Genomic DNA, 11702 nt, shown 5'->3' with positions numbered 1-11702 from the left:
CAAAAAGGGCGACGTTAAAGAACTAAAATATTATAGGCCCATTAGCTTACTCCCAGTATTATATAAAATATTTACCAAAATAATCTCCAACAGAATAAGGACAACACAGGAATTTAGTCAACAAAGGGAGCAGGCTGGCTTCAGGTAAGGTTACTCTACAATGGATCACATCCATGTCATTAACCAGGTTATCGAGAAATCCGCAGAGTACAATAAACCTCTCTATATGGCTTTCATAGATTACGAAAAAGCATTTGATTCAGTAGAAATACCAGCAATCATAAAGGCATTGCGCAATCAAATGAGTGAAGACCGCTTACATAAATACCCTAGAAAATATCTACAGAAATTCCACAGCCACCTTAATTCTACACAAGAAAAGTACGAAGACACCTATAAAGAAAGGAGTCAGACAAGGAGACACAATCTCTCCAATGCTATTCACTGCGTGCTTAGAAGAAGTATTCAAGCTATTAAACTGGGAAGGCTTAGGAGTAAAGATAGACGGCGAATACCTCAACAACCTTCGGTTTGCCGATGACATTGTTCTATTCAGCAACAATGCAGACGAGTTACAACAAATGATTCAGGTCCTTAACAGGGAAAGTGTAAGAGTGGGACTGAAGATTAATGTGCAGAAGACAAAGATAATGATAAGCAACCTGGGGTGCAAGGGAACAAGATTTCAAGGTCGCAGGTCAGCCTCTAGAGTCCGTGGAGGAGTACGTTTACCTAGGTCAACCCGGACCATGAGAAGCAAATTCACAGAAGAATAAAAATGGGTTGGATCGCATACAGCAGACATCGGGAGCTCATTGAAAAGGAAAGTATACAATCAGTGCATTTTACCGGTGCTGACATACGGCGCAGACACTTGGAGGCTGACAAAGAAGCTTGAGAACAAGTTAAGGACCGCGCAAAGAGCGATGGAACGAAGAATGCTAGGCATAACTTTAAAAGACAGAAAGAGAGCAGTTTGGATCAGAGACCAAACGGGCATGGACGATATTCTAATAGACATTAAGAGAAAAAAATGGCGCTAGGCAGGTCATGTAATGCGCAGACTAGATAACCGTTGGACCATTAGGGTAACAGAATGTGTACCAAGAGAAGGGAAGCGCAGTAGAGGACGGCAGAAGACTAGATGGAGTGGCGAAATTAGGAAATTTGCTGGTGCTATTTGGAGTGGGTTGGCGATGGACAGGGGTAATTGGATATTGCAGGGAGAGGCCTTCGTTCTGCAGTGGACATGAATATGATGATGATGATGATGGTGATGATGATGATGAGAACAAGCCGATGGGCGCGCGACGAATCGAAGAAGTCCGACTCAACACGACCGGATAGCGAGCGAATATGTTCACCCCCGTGCTGGACACCAGCGCCTAATTGTTCGCGAGCACGGTCACGCGAACGGTGGCGCGTTCGAACGATCGTGTTCGTCCATTCCGGTGTCCTGCTCCTATGCCTTTCGCAAGACAGTCCCGCGAACTATGGGCGAGCGCGCGTAACGTCAGCGTCGCTCGCCGATCCCAAGCCAAAGAGGAACAGCCTACTCCCCTTTGCGCCCGAGCAACCCCATCGTTAGGTGGCGTTAGCAGCCCGACATTCGCGCCATCTCTCATATTAATCTGCAACCACGCCAACCACCGCCGGTGCAAAGTCACACGGCGAAGCCGGATTTCAGGAGACGCCAGCCATGCGGGAAAAAAAAAGCATCAGGGGACGCGTGAGAGTCCAGCGTCCCCACAACCTCCAAAGGAGTCTTATACGATTGCCTTTACACTTCGGCGTCTGGGTGTACCAGCCTGCTACGTCTAGCGCGTTTAAACCCACACATATTTTATTTTTTTCTTAAAGTGCCCAAGAACAGCTGTACGTCTTAATATTGGTGCACTTGTGTTGCCTAAAGAACATTAAACTGCAAAACGAAACAGAATAGCTCAAACAGTGGTACAAAGTGCAACAGAAAAATTGAATTATTCAGAGCCAGAAGTCAGATAATGAGCAAGTAGTAGAGCTGAATATATCAAGATCATCACGCAAGTTATTTTGTTGTGTTACAAGGCGTGTTATTGCGTTAGAGGTGCAAAAGCAATTCACGTAGAAAATGCTAGGATTACGGAGGTTAGGGCGATGCACGCAGAACGTTAGAGCTGACAGTAAACGCGGAGAAAACTTTAAACGTGCTAGATAATGTTCGTCATCTAGGCATCCGCCTAGCCACAGGAGCCTTCAGAACTAACCCTGTACAAAGTCTCTATGTAGAATCGAATGAATAGTGACACCATCTGCAGAGGTCGTTCTCCAGTTTAGTGTATTTCCTGAAGGCACACTCTCACCGTGGACATCCTTGTAACATAACCGTAGACAATATTGCTACGTAAAAGCACAATAGCGAAACTATTTACAGGCTGTATTTACAAGGGTAGCAAGCACTGGTCAACATGCTGTTGTTCTCCTGAATGATTGTGGCGCATACTCACAGTGGGGGATTGGCCATGAATCGGGTGGTTAAGTTAGGTATATAACAAAAAGAAGGGAATTATCAATCTGAACGTTCAAGTTTAGGAAGTAATTTTTTTGTGAAAAGAAAAAAAGGCAATCAGAAGGAAACCGTGAATAAAAAAACTAATAATAGATAAATATATAATTAAATAAATAAATAAATAAAAGAAAACTATGGTGGGGTAGCGGGGAGGGTAAGTCTAACATGGCAATCAATTAGTTTCAATATATTGAGACATTTATACTCACTGGTGTTCTTTTGTTTGTATCGTGAATTGAGATACTCCAGATGTTCTGCCGTAAGAACGGAACGGCGCTTCCCTCCGCCGACGGCGTCCCCGTACCCCGCGACTCTCCTCAAATTTACGACTTTGGTTGGGGCTGCCGTGGGGGGACATCTCGGTGGGGGAGGCGGGGTTGTGGGAAGCTGAGAGAGCGGACGGAGGCAGAACGACTCGGAGGAGCTGGTGCGCAAGCACTTTGTAACGGCCGCTCTGACGAGATCTTAAGATGTTAAAGGAAGTGCTCTTATTTGTATAACTGTAACTTGAAGAATAAACGACAGTATATGCATCAAACGGCAATGCATTCCTGAACGGTCATCAACAACGACAACAACGATTAAGTGTAACAACAAACTGTTTGTGCCGAAACCCGGGAATGGATTAAACAAGGCCATAGAGAACGATCGACCGGACTCGACAACAATTCACGGAATGAGGATGCATATACAGAAGAAAAAACGTAAAGTCGTCCGAGCTCAAGTCACGCGTTTCGCGAAAGAAGCGGACGAACTTCTGGGCACCACTTGTGCAGTTAGCGTGGAAGAGGTGAGTGCTTTTATAAAACGCCTATAGCTTGCCAAGCAGCAACTAAGGGATGTGGACGCCGCGATAGAGCCTCACCTCAGAGAAGAGGACGCAGAAAGTGAATTTGAAACGATTTTAGGATACAGTGACAAAATCACAACTTATGTGGACAAACGAATATAAAATGAAGTTGTGCTCCCTACAGACGGAAACAAAAAGTGCCAGCCAAAACAAACCAACCATACAAGCGAATTGAAAGAACGAAACTCCCGAAGTTGTAGATTCTAAAGTTTAACGGAAGAAGAAGGAACTGGCAGCCTTCCTGGGAGCAGTTAGCGGTCGCTATTCATAAGAATCCGGAGCTGAGTAGCATCGACCGATTCCACTACTTAATATTGCTGCTCACTGGAGACGCTGTCGCAGTGATTGCCGGACTGCAGGCGACTTCAGAGTGCTGCGCAGATGCCATCGACCTCCTGCAGACACGCTTCAGGGACCCTTCCACTTTGATACAGGGCCACATGCAACACTTGATCGACATCAAACCTCTCATTTCGGCAACGAATGGGCGCGATCTCCGGCGTATGTTCGATTCCATTCAAGTACACATGAGAGGTCTGCAAGCCCTGGGCGTTGGAGAGGAATCCTACGAAGCGATGCTCTACCCTGTGCTACTCAGCGCACTTCCACGGGAGTTGGTGTTAAACTACCATCGGTCACTGGCAGAGAAAAAACAGGTGCAGCGCGAGACCTCGGCCGAGGATGTCGACGCTTCGTCAACGACTTCATCTTCATCAGAATCATCCCGCCGAGTGGCACTTCGTCAACTACCCTGGAGGACCGGCCGGATGACACCAGCGGTAAGCCACTTCCCAAATATAACACAAAAACGCCACAACGAGGGAATGCCTGCACCTCGTCCGCAGCTGCATTGCATGGCACTGCATCAGGCACGGAGTGCAAATTCTGTGACTCAAAGGCCCACACAAGCCAAGAATGCGATGCCAAATTAGATTTAAAAGAGAAGAAAGCCATTCTTACAGCAGAGGGAAGTTGTTTTCGCTGTACTAAGCATGGACATACTTCAAGGACTTGCAGAGTCAAGGTTATCTGCAAGAAATGTCAAAGGAGACATGCAACTTCGATGTGCAATCCTGCTTTCAACAGTGCCGCGCAGGCACAAGTAACTATCGAAAAGAACACAGGACAGGTCTCTTTGGATGTCTCGGAAACTGAAGAAAATCCCCCTACTAGAACAGTCCTGATGCCAACCCTCACGGCAGTGACCAACGGAGCGAATAAAAGGAAAGTTTCAAGGATACTCTTTGACAGTGGTAGCCAACGGACATTCATAACCGAAGCATGCTCCAGAACGCCCGGACGCAAATTACTCGACACTGAAGTACTGTCAGTCGGAGTTCTTGGCGGAACGTACAGCCAATGCAGATTTCGCAGGGTTTAAGTGTGCCTTGTCTGTGCAGACTGCGACAGAGTATACAAGATCGAGGCGTTAGAAACTCCTTCGATATGCGAGCAGGTCATTCCTTGTCCTACTGAAGAAATCAAGGTAAGCCTTCTCGAGCTTTCACTACCTCTAGGCGACGATTCCCCGTAGAGTGAAAATCCCATTATCGAGGTGCTAGTTAGATCGGACCATTTTTGGTATTTCCTCACGGGGAAACTAAAGAGGGTAAACGGTGCTTTGACAGCATTGGAAACAGTGTTTGGGTGGGCAATTCAGGGAAAGTCCTTTAGCAGGTTCCCGAAAGTTAACTGCAGCCATTCATTTGCTTTGAGGACGACTGTTGCAGAAGTCGTTCTGGGGGCTTGAAAGTATTGGAGTGTCCCACTCGTTGGAAGCCAACTCAGATGAGCGCGCAGTCAAAAAATTTTGCGACAGTATCAAAATCGTGAATGGGCGCTGTGAGGTCACACTTCCATGGAAAAAGGAAGTCGAACTTGCAGACAACCGCGTTGTTGCGGAGAAGCGGTTCCGCCAACTGACCAAGCCACTGTTGAGAGCACCGAGCCTAGTGCATGAGTACGACAACGAAATGAGGCGATTATTGTCTGAAGGCGTAGCTGAACGTGCACTAGGCAGCACCCATAATGACTGCCAGCGCATTTATTACATGCCTCATCAACCAGTACTCCGTCAGAGCAATAAAACGACCAGGCTGCGCATCGTTTTTGGCGCGTAATCACATGGCGCAGGTGCCAAGTCCCTTAACAAAAATGTGGTCAGCGGACGTAGCCCAAACCCTGACCTCGTCCGTGCGCTGCTTAATTTTCGACGTCACAAAGTGGCGCTCGTTGGCGATGTGAAGAAGGCATTTCTTCAGATTGGCGTTCAGCACAAGGACCGAGATGCGCTGAGGTTTCTGTGGTTCGCGGAAAAACCCGAAAATGGCACGCCAGTTCCTGAGCTCGCAGTCTTCAGGATGGTGAGAGTCCCATTCGGAACCACCTCAAGCCCCTTTTCTTCTGGCAGCGACGCCTCAACATGATTTTGCAGCGTTGAGGCAAAGCTATCCAGAAGCAGTGGCCACTTTGCAGCAGTGCATCTACGTAGACGACTTGCTTTTCGGCGCCGCTAACGACGAAGAGGCGAAGAAAATCTGTCGTGGGACCAGCCGCTCCAAGACCACATCCAAAACGACTGGAACAAATGGTGTGAAGAGCTCACTTGTTATCGCGAAAACAAGGTCCCTATAGGACATACGACGCTGGCGCTGAAGGGAAATCGGCGCGTCGAACGCTTGAAATTTTTGCTGGCGCCAGCCCCAAAGGTTACAGTGCTGCGGTTTATGTCTTCACAGGGACCGAAACTGACGCACACCACTTGACGCTTGTGCTGACTTAATGTCGTGTAGCGCCGCTGAAGACGATCACACTTGCTAGACTGGAGCTGATGACAGCGTTGCTAGCGTCCCGACTCTGCCAATTCGTACAGTCGAATCTCGATTTGGAAATAAGTAATTTCTACCTGTGGATCTTTTCTATGATTGCGCTAAGCTGGATCCGAGGGGATGCATCGAGATGAAGGAAATTGGTGCGAAATGGCGTCACAGAAATTCCATAAAACGCAGCTACTGTGGCATGGCGACAATACGAGGAGGTTTCTGTCCATCGAATATGACACACGACGAGCGACACCCTGTTGTGATGCCCAAGCGACATCGGTACACCGCGCTAGTTGTGCAGCGAGCCCACCGACCTTTCCACGCCGGCACCAGGGACCTGCTCGTGCAATTGCGCGAAAAGTACTGGACTGTCCGCGGACGCCAGTTGGTGAAAAGTGTTGTGCGGTCATGTGTGGTGTGCAAGCGTTTCAGTGCCACGAGTATTGACGCTGCAACAGGACTGCTCCCACCTGACCGTACCACCAAGGCGGACCCTCTTGAGGTGGTCGGTATTGACTTCGACGGCCCCCTTTTAGTGAAGGAGAAAAACGTACAATTGAAATGGTACATTGTACGTTTACGTGCGCCGTGACTAGGGCACTGAATCTCGAACTCGTAAATGACATGACTACTCAGAGCTTCTTGCAGGCTTTCTGTCGTTTTGAGTCGCGTAGGAGACTGTGCAAAATCATTTACTCAGACAACGCACTCACGTTTAAGCGTGCTTCAAGGGAGCTCGAACTTCTTGGGAAAGTCCTGCGGCACCCTGAAGCACTGAGTTATTTTGCCAATGCCAGTATAGAGTGGAAATTTATCGTAGAGCATGCACTGTGGTGGGGAGGTTTCTACGAACGGCTAGTACGCAGCGTAAAAACTGCTCTGAAAAAGGTAATTGGCCGCCAGTTTCTTGACTTTGTTGAGCTGTCGGTAGTGCTGGCCGAGGTGGAAGCAGTCATAAATTCCAGACCCCTGACCCACGTACCAGACGACCCAAACGAAGGCGCCCCGCTCACACCGGCCAGCTTCCTTACTGGCAGACGTCTCACGGCCCTGCCAGGAACTGAAACCCGAGTGCTGGGTTCAAACGCGTCTTCCATTCGGATGTTTTGGAAGAAGCGAAAGCAGATGGTTCACAGGTTCTGGCAAGCCTGGCAACGCGAGTATCGGCGACAGCTGCGCTCGGCCTATGCGTCTAAACAAACTAGAATCGAGGGGCCCAAAATCGGAGACATAGTCTTGGTACAGGAAAATATTCCCCGCCTTTTATGGAAACGTGGGGGCATTTGCTCTCTCTTTCCCGGGCGACACGGGAATGTCCACTCATGTGTTATCAGGATGCCGCAGGGCAAAGTTTTGAGGCGCTCAGTTCAGCACTTATACCCGCTGGAGATCTGTGAACCATAGAATGAGCGAGCTCATTCGGTGGGGCAGTGTTGAGAAATTTGTACTTACTGGTGTTCTTTTGTTGTATTTGTCTGGTTCTTTTGTTTCTATCGTGGATTGAGATACTCCAGATGTTCTGCCGTAAGAACGGAACGGCGCTTCCCTCCGCCGACGGCGTCCCCGTACTCCGAGACTCTCCTCAAATTTACGACTTTGGTTGGGCCTGCCGTGGAGGGACATCTCGGCCGGGGAGGCGGGGCTGTGGGAAGCTGGGAGAGCAGACGGAGGTAGAACGACTCGGAGGAGCCGGTGCGCAAGCACCTTGTAACGGCTGCTATGAAGATATCTTAAGATGTTAAAGGAAGTGCTCTTGTTTGTATAACTTGAAGAATAAACGCCAGTATATGCATCAAACGGCAGTGCCTTCCTGAACGATTATCAACAACGACAACAACGATTAAGTGTAACAACACAATCAGGTAATTTTCGATTGCCAAGCAAACATTTCTGTGGCTGAACCCAATAATAGAGGCTCCAGAAAATAAGATCACACGCACAGCTAAATCTAGGCCAATATGGCGAAGCGGGATTTCCAGTAGTCTTTTTCTTATTACAGAAAAACGCCTATAAGACAACAAGGCATGGCCTATTGTCTCCGCTTCGCCACAGAGTGAGCATAATGGTGAGGGGACCAGACCAGGCCTGTGTAAATAGAAGTTTAATGTCGCTATACGGCAGCGCAGCCTCGTGATGGACACTTAAATGTTTCGTATTGGTCGAAAATCTCTTTGCCAAAGGTATAGAAGATGTTTGTAATCGATAGAGTTAGTTAATGCGGAGCCTCACACTGCCTGCATAATGACACTCCTGCGAAATCTAGCACCAGTGACATGAGGAGCCAAACGACAATGAGGGAAAATCGGGCCGCTTATCGTTGCCTTGACTAGAGAATCTGCAATTTCATTTATATTTAGTCCTTTATGGCCAGGCACCCAAATTAGACGCACACTTCTCAAGTACTCAGATACCAATGAATGAAGCGTCATCATTACGCGACAGTCACGAGAAGCAGCAAGGGATGAGCACAATGATAATGATTCAGTGACTATCACATCGGACGTAATTGATGGGCCAAATTGATCAACATCTAACCGCCTCTCCAGGGCTCAAAGGCAATATTGCGGTCGTTGGTATAGCGTGTGGATGTCGTTTGCAGATGCAAAAAATGCAATATCGTCTGCATAAACATAAGTAGTTACTTCTTCATGACGAGGAAGTGTGCTCATGAGAATATTAAAAAGGATAGGGGAAAGGACTGAGCCTTGCGGCACTCCTCTCGCTTGTTTGTACCTAGAAGAAAAGCCGCTTTTATAGCAATAGAATTCTCTTTCACCTAAAAATCAGTGAATATACGTTACTATATACCCAGGAACGGCCACAGGATGTTAGCCGATTTATCAATACAGTGTGCTCCACGGTATCCTATGCTTTAGCGATATCGAGCGTCACTAAGGCAGCATATTGCTTATGACGTCGAGCAAGTTGTATTCGGCTTTCTAAATCGACGTCGGCATGCCAGATAGAGCAGCCGGCCCTGAAAGTAATCTGACGGGCACTAAGAATTGAATTATCATTAACAAATTTCATGATACGAAGGTGAAGAAGCCTCTCAATTACTTTTACTACGTTTGACGTAAAGGCAATTGGCCTAATGTTCTCCAATGTATACCCTTCGCCTTGTTTCTTATGCATCACTATCACTTTGGCAAGCTTCCAATGCAACAGAATCCAAGCATTTTAAATTGAACAATTTACCAGATCTAAATGAACGTTAGGCAATTCCTGTAACAATATTTTTAACATTGCATTTGTGACTCCGTCAGGACCAGGGGCTGTATTCGGCAAAGTCTGTTTTAGCTCAGATAGTGAGATTGACGTGGAGCCATGCGAAGGGTTTATTGCAAAATGAATAGCCGGAAGCCGGGCTGCAAATCGGTTTTCTAAACCTTTCGCAATCTCTTCTAGGGAGACGCTGATTTCTTGCGGGGTCAAAACGATTGAGTCTTATGCTAAGGGCTAAAATGCGAATAAAGCACGGTTGCTTTTTGATTTTGAAAGATAATCGTAATGCCTAATATGTTCATCTTTGACTCGATTAACAGCATGCTTAAGTACACCAGCGGGAAACTGATAATTTTTCCAATTTGTCGGGCATTGATTATAGAGGAGCATTTTCCAAGCGACTTTTATTTTTCTGTAGTCCGTACACTCATCCGCGTACACTCATCCTTCTACCAACGACAAGCCGTGCCTTTAGACGAAGGGATGAAAAATACAGCTTGCTTCCGCAAACCCTCTAGAATTGTGCAAATGGTTGAAACGATTTCCTTATCATTGGCATTGGCAAGTTTCGAAATGGCTGAACGCAAGGAAGTCTTAAATTTCTTATTATTCACAAACGTGCATGCCCGGTATTCTAAAGATGTTGTTGGACAAATGATTTCGAATGATACAAGAATATGATCACTGTTGGTTGCTGAGTCAATCGCTAACCACAGCGATACATTGATGCCAGCGCTACAAAATGGTAAATCTAACACCGAACGAAAGTGACCCCTAGCAAATGTTACATGTCCTGTGTTCTGAAATGAAAGGTTAATATAAGGTGACTATAGTCGCTTACCACACAAATCTGCTTTTACCCCCCACGACACGTAATGCGAATTAATGTCCCCTGCAAACAAAATTTCTTTTCTACAATCAGCCACAGCCATATGAAGTTGACGCGTTCTTTGTACACCAGTGGGGAAATAAGCATTTATATTTGAAAATGGATGATTCCCTCGGAGACAAAAATCTATTGCCAAAATTTCTCAGTCGGAGTCCATAATTTGAAAAGAAGTTTTTGCCTAGTGACAAATTTTCCAGTAAATAAGTATCAATGATCCTCCACCTCGCGAATGTCGATCTAATCGGATAGACCGAAAACTTTCCAATTAAATTTTTTCTCTGTTGAAAGCGAAGTTCCCTGAAGAAATTTGACATTTGGGTTAAGTTCATTAGATAGGTAAGATAAGCATGTTAAAGCTGAGAATATAGAGCGACAGTTCCACTGCAGTACTTTCAAGTGTTCAATTGTGCTGATCACGCAGCAGAGGCCAACTGCCGCCTTTAGGATACTTTCTTTAATCATAAGCGATGATTGACTCTTTCTTTATTTTGTTTCCATAATCATAGAAAGTGGGAATCCTATGCGTTTGGGAGCTCGAGCGTCAAGTTCCATATATGCAAAACTAAATCTAACGGTCTCTGAATATAAGGGCTCATCCTCACCTCGTTGGACTGTCGGAGTAGTGTCTGTCGACTGATCTATAGAAGTAGAAGACATGTCTACCTCGTTTCTAGGCATTTGAGGTGTGGCGCTGCTGTGTGCTGAGGACTGCATTAGTGCCCTAGTGGTCTGCATTACTTGTATCACCTGACTGGAAAGAATTTGCGCCAAGCTTTCTGCTAGGCTGTATATCAATTTATCCATATCTTTAGCCATTGCCTTTTCTACAGCAGAGTCAGTTGGTTCCGAGAGATTAAGATACATGCTTGGAGTGTTGCACGCTGTAACACCCGAGTATCTGTCTTTAATAACTGCAATTGCATCTATTCTGTAGCATCGACGGCGTTTGATCATTTCAAGAATTTGTATTTCTTGAGCGTGAGCTGAGCAGTTCGAATAGTCTGCTGGGTATGTTCCCCATCAGAGGCAGCACTTCTTGTATTGTGCGGAGCATTCACTTGAGGGATTACCTCAAGTGAATGCTCCGCACAATACAAAAAGTATTTTTAATAGATTCGAAGTAAGGGCAATTGGCCGAATATTTTCCGAGGCATATCCGAGATTTAGATTTTTAAGTAAAAGCACAAGTTTTTCAATTTTCCAAGAGTCCTGGATCCATGTATATTGAAGTCAACAGCTGACTATATTCAAAAGCTCATTAGGGAAAGAGTTAAATAACAGTTTAATCATAGCTGTTGTGATACCGTCTGGTCCAGGAGCCGATTGATGCGCAGTTAAAATGATGTCGGATGATTCTGTCATAGTTAC

Source organism: Dermacentor variabilis, chromosome 1 (assembly GCF_050947875.1).
Source record: "Dermacentor variabilis isolate Ectoservices chromosome 1, ASM5094787v1, whole genome shotgun sequence".
Lineage (NCBI taxonomy): Eukaryota > Metazoa > Arthropoda > Arachnida > Ixodida > Ixodidae > Dermacentor > Dermacentor variabilis.
Note: the sequence above shows the minus strand (reverse complement) of the source record.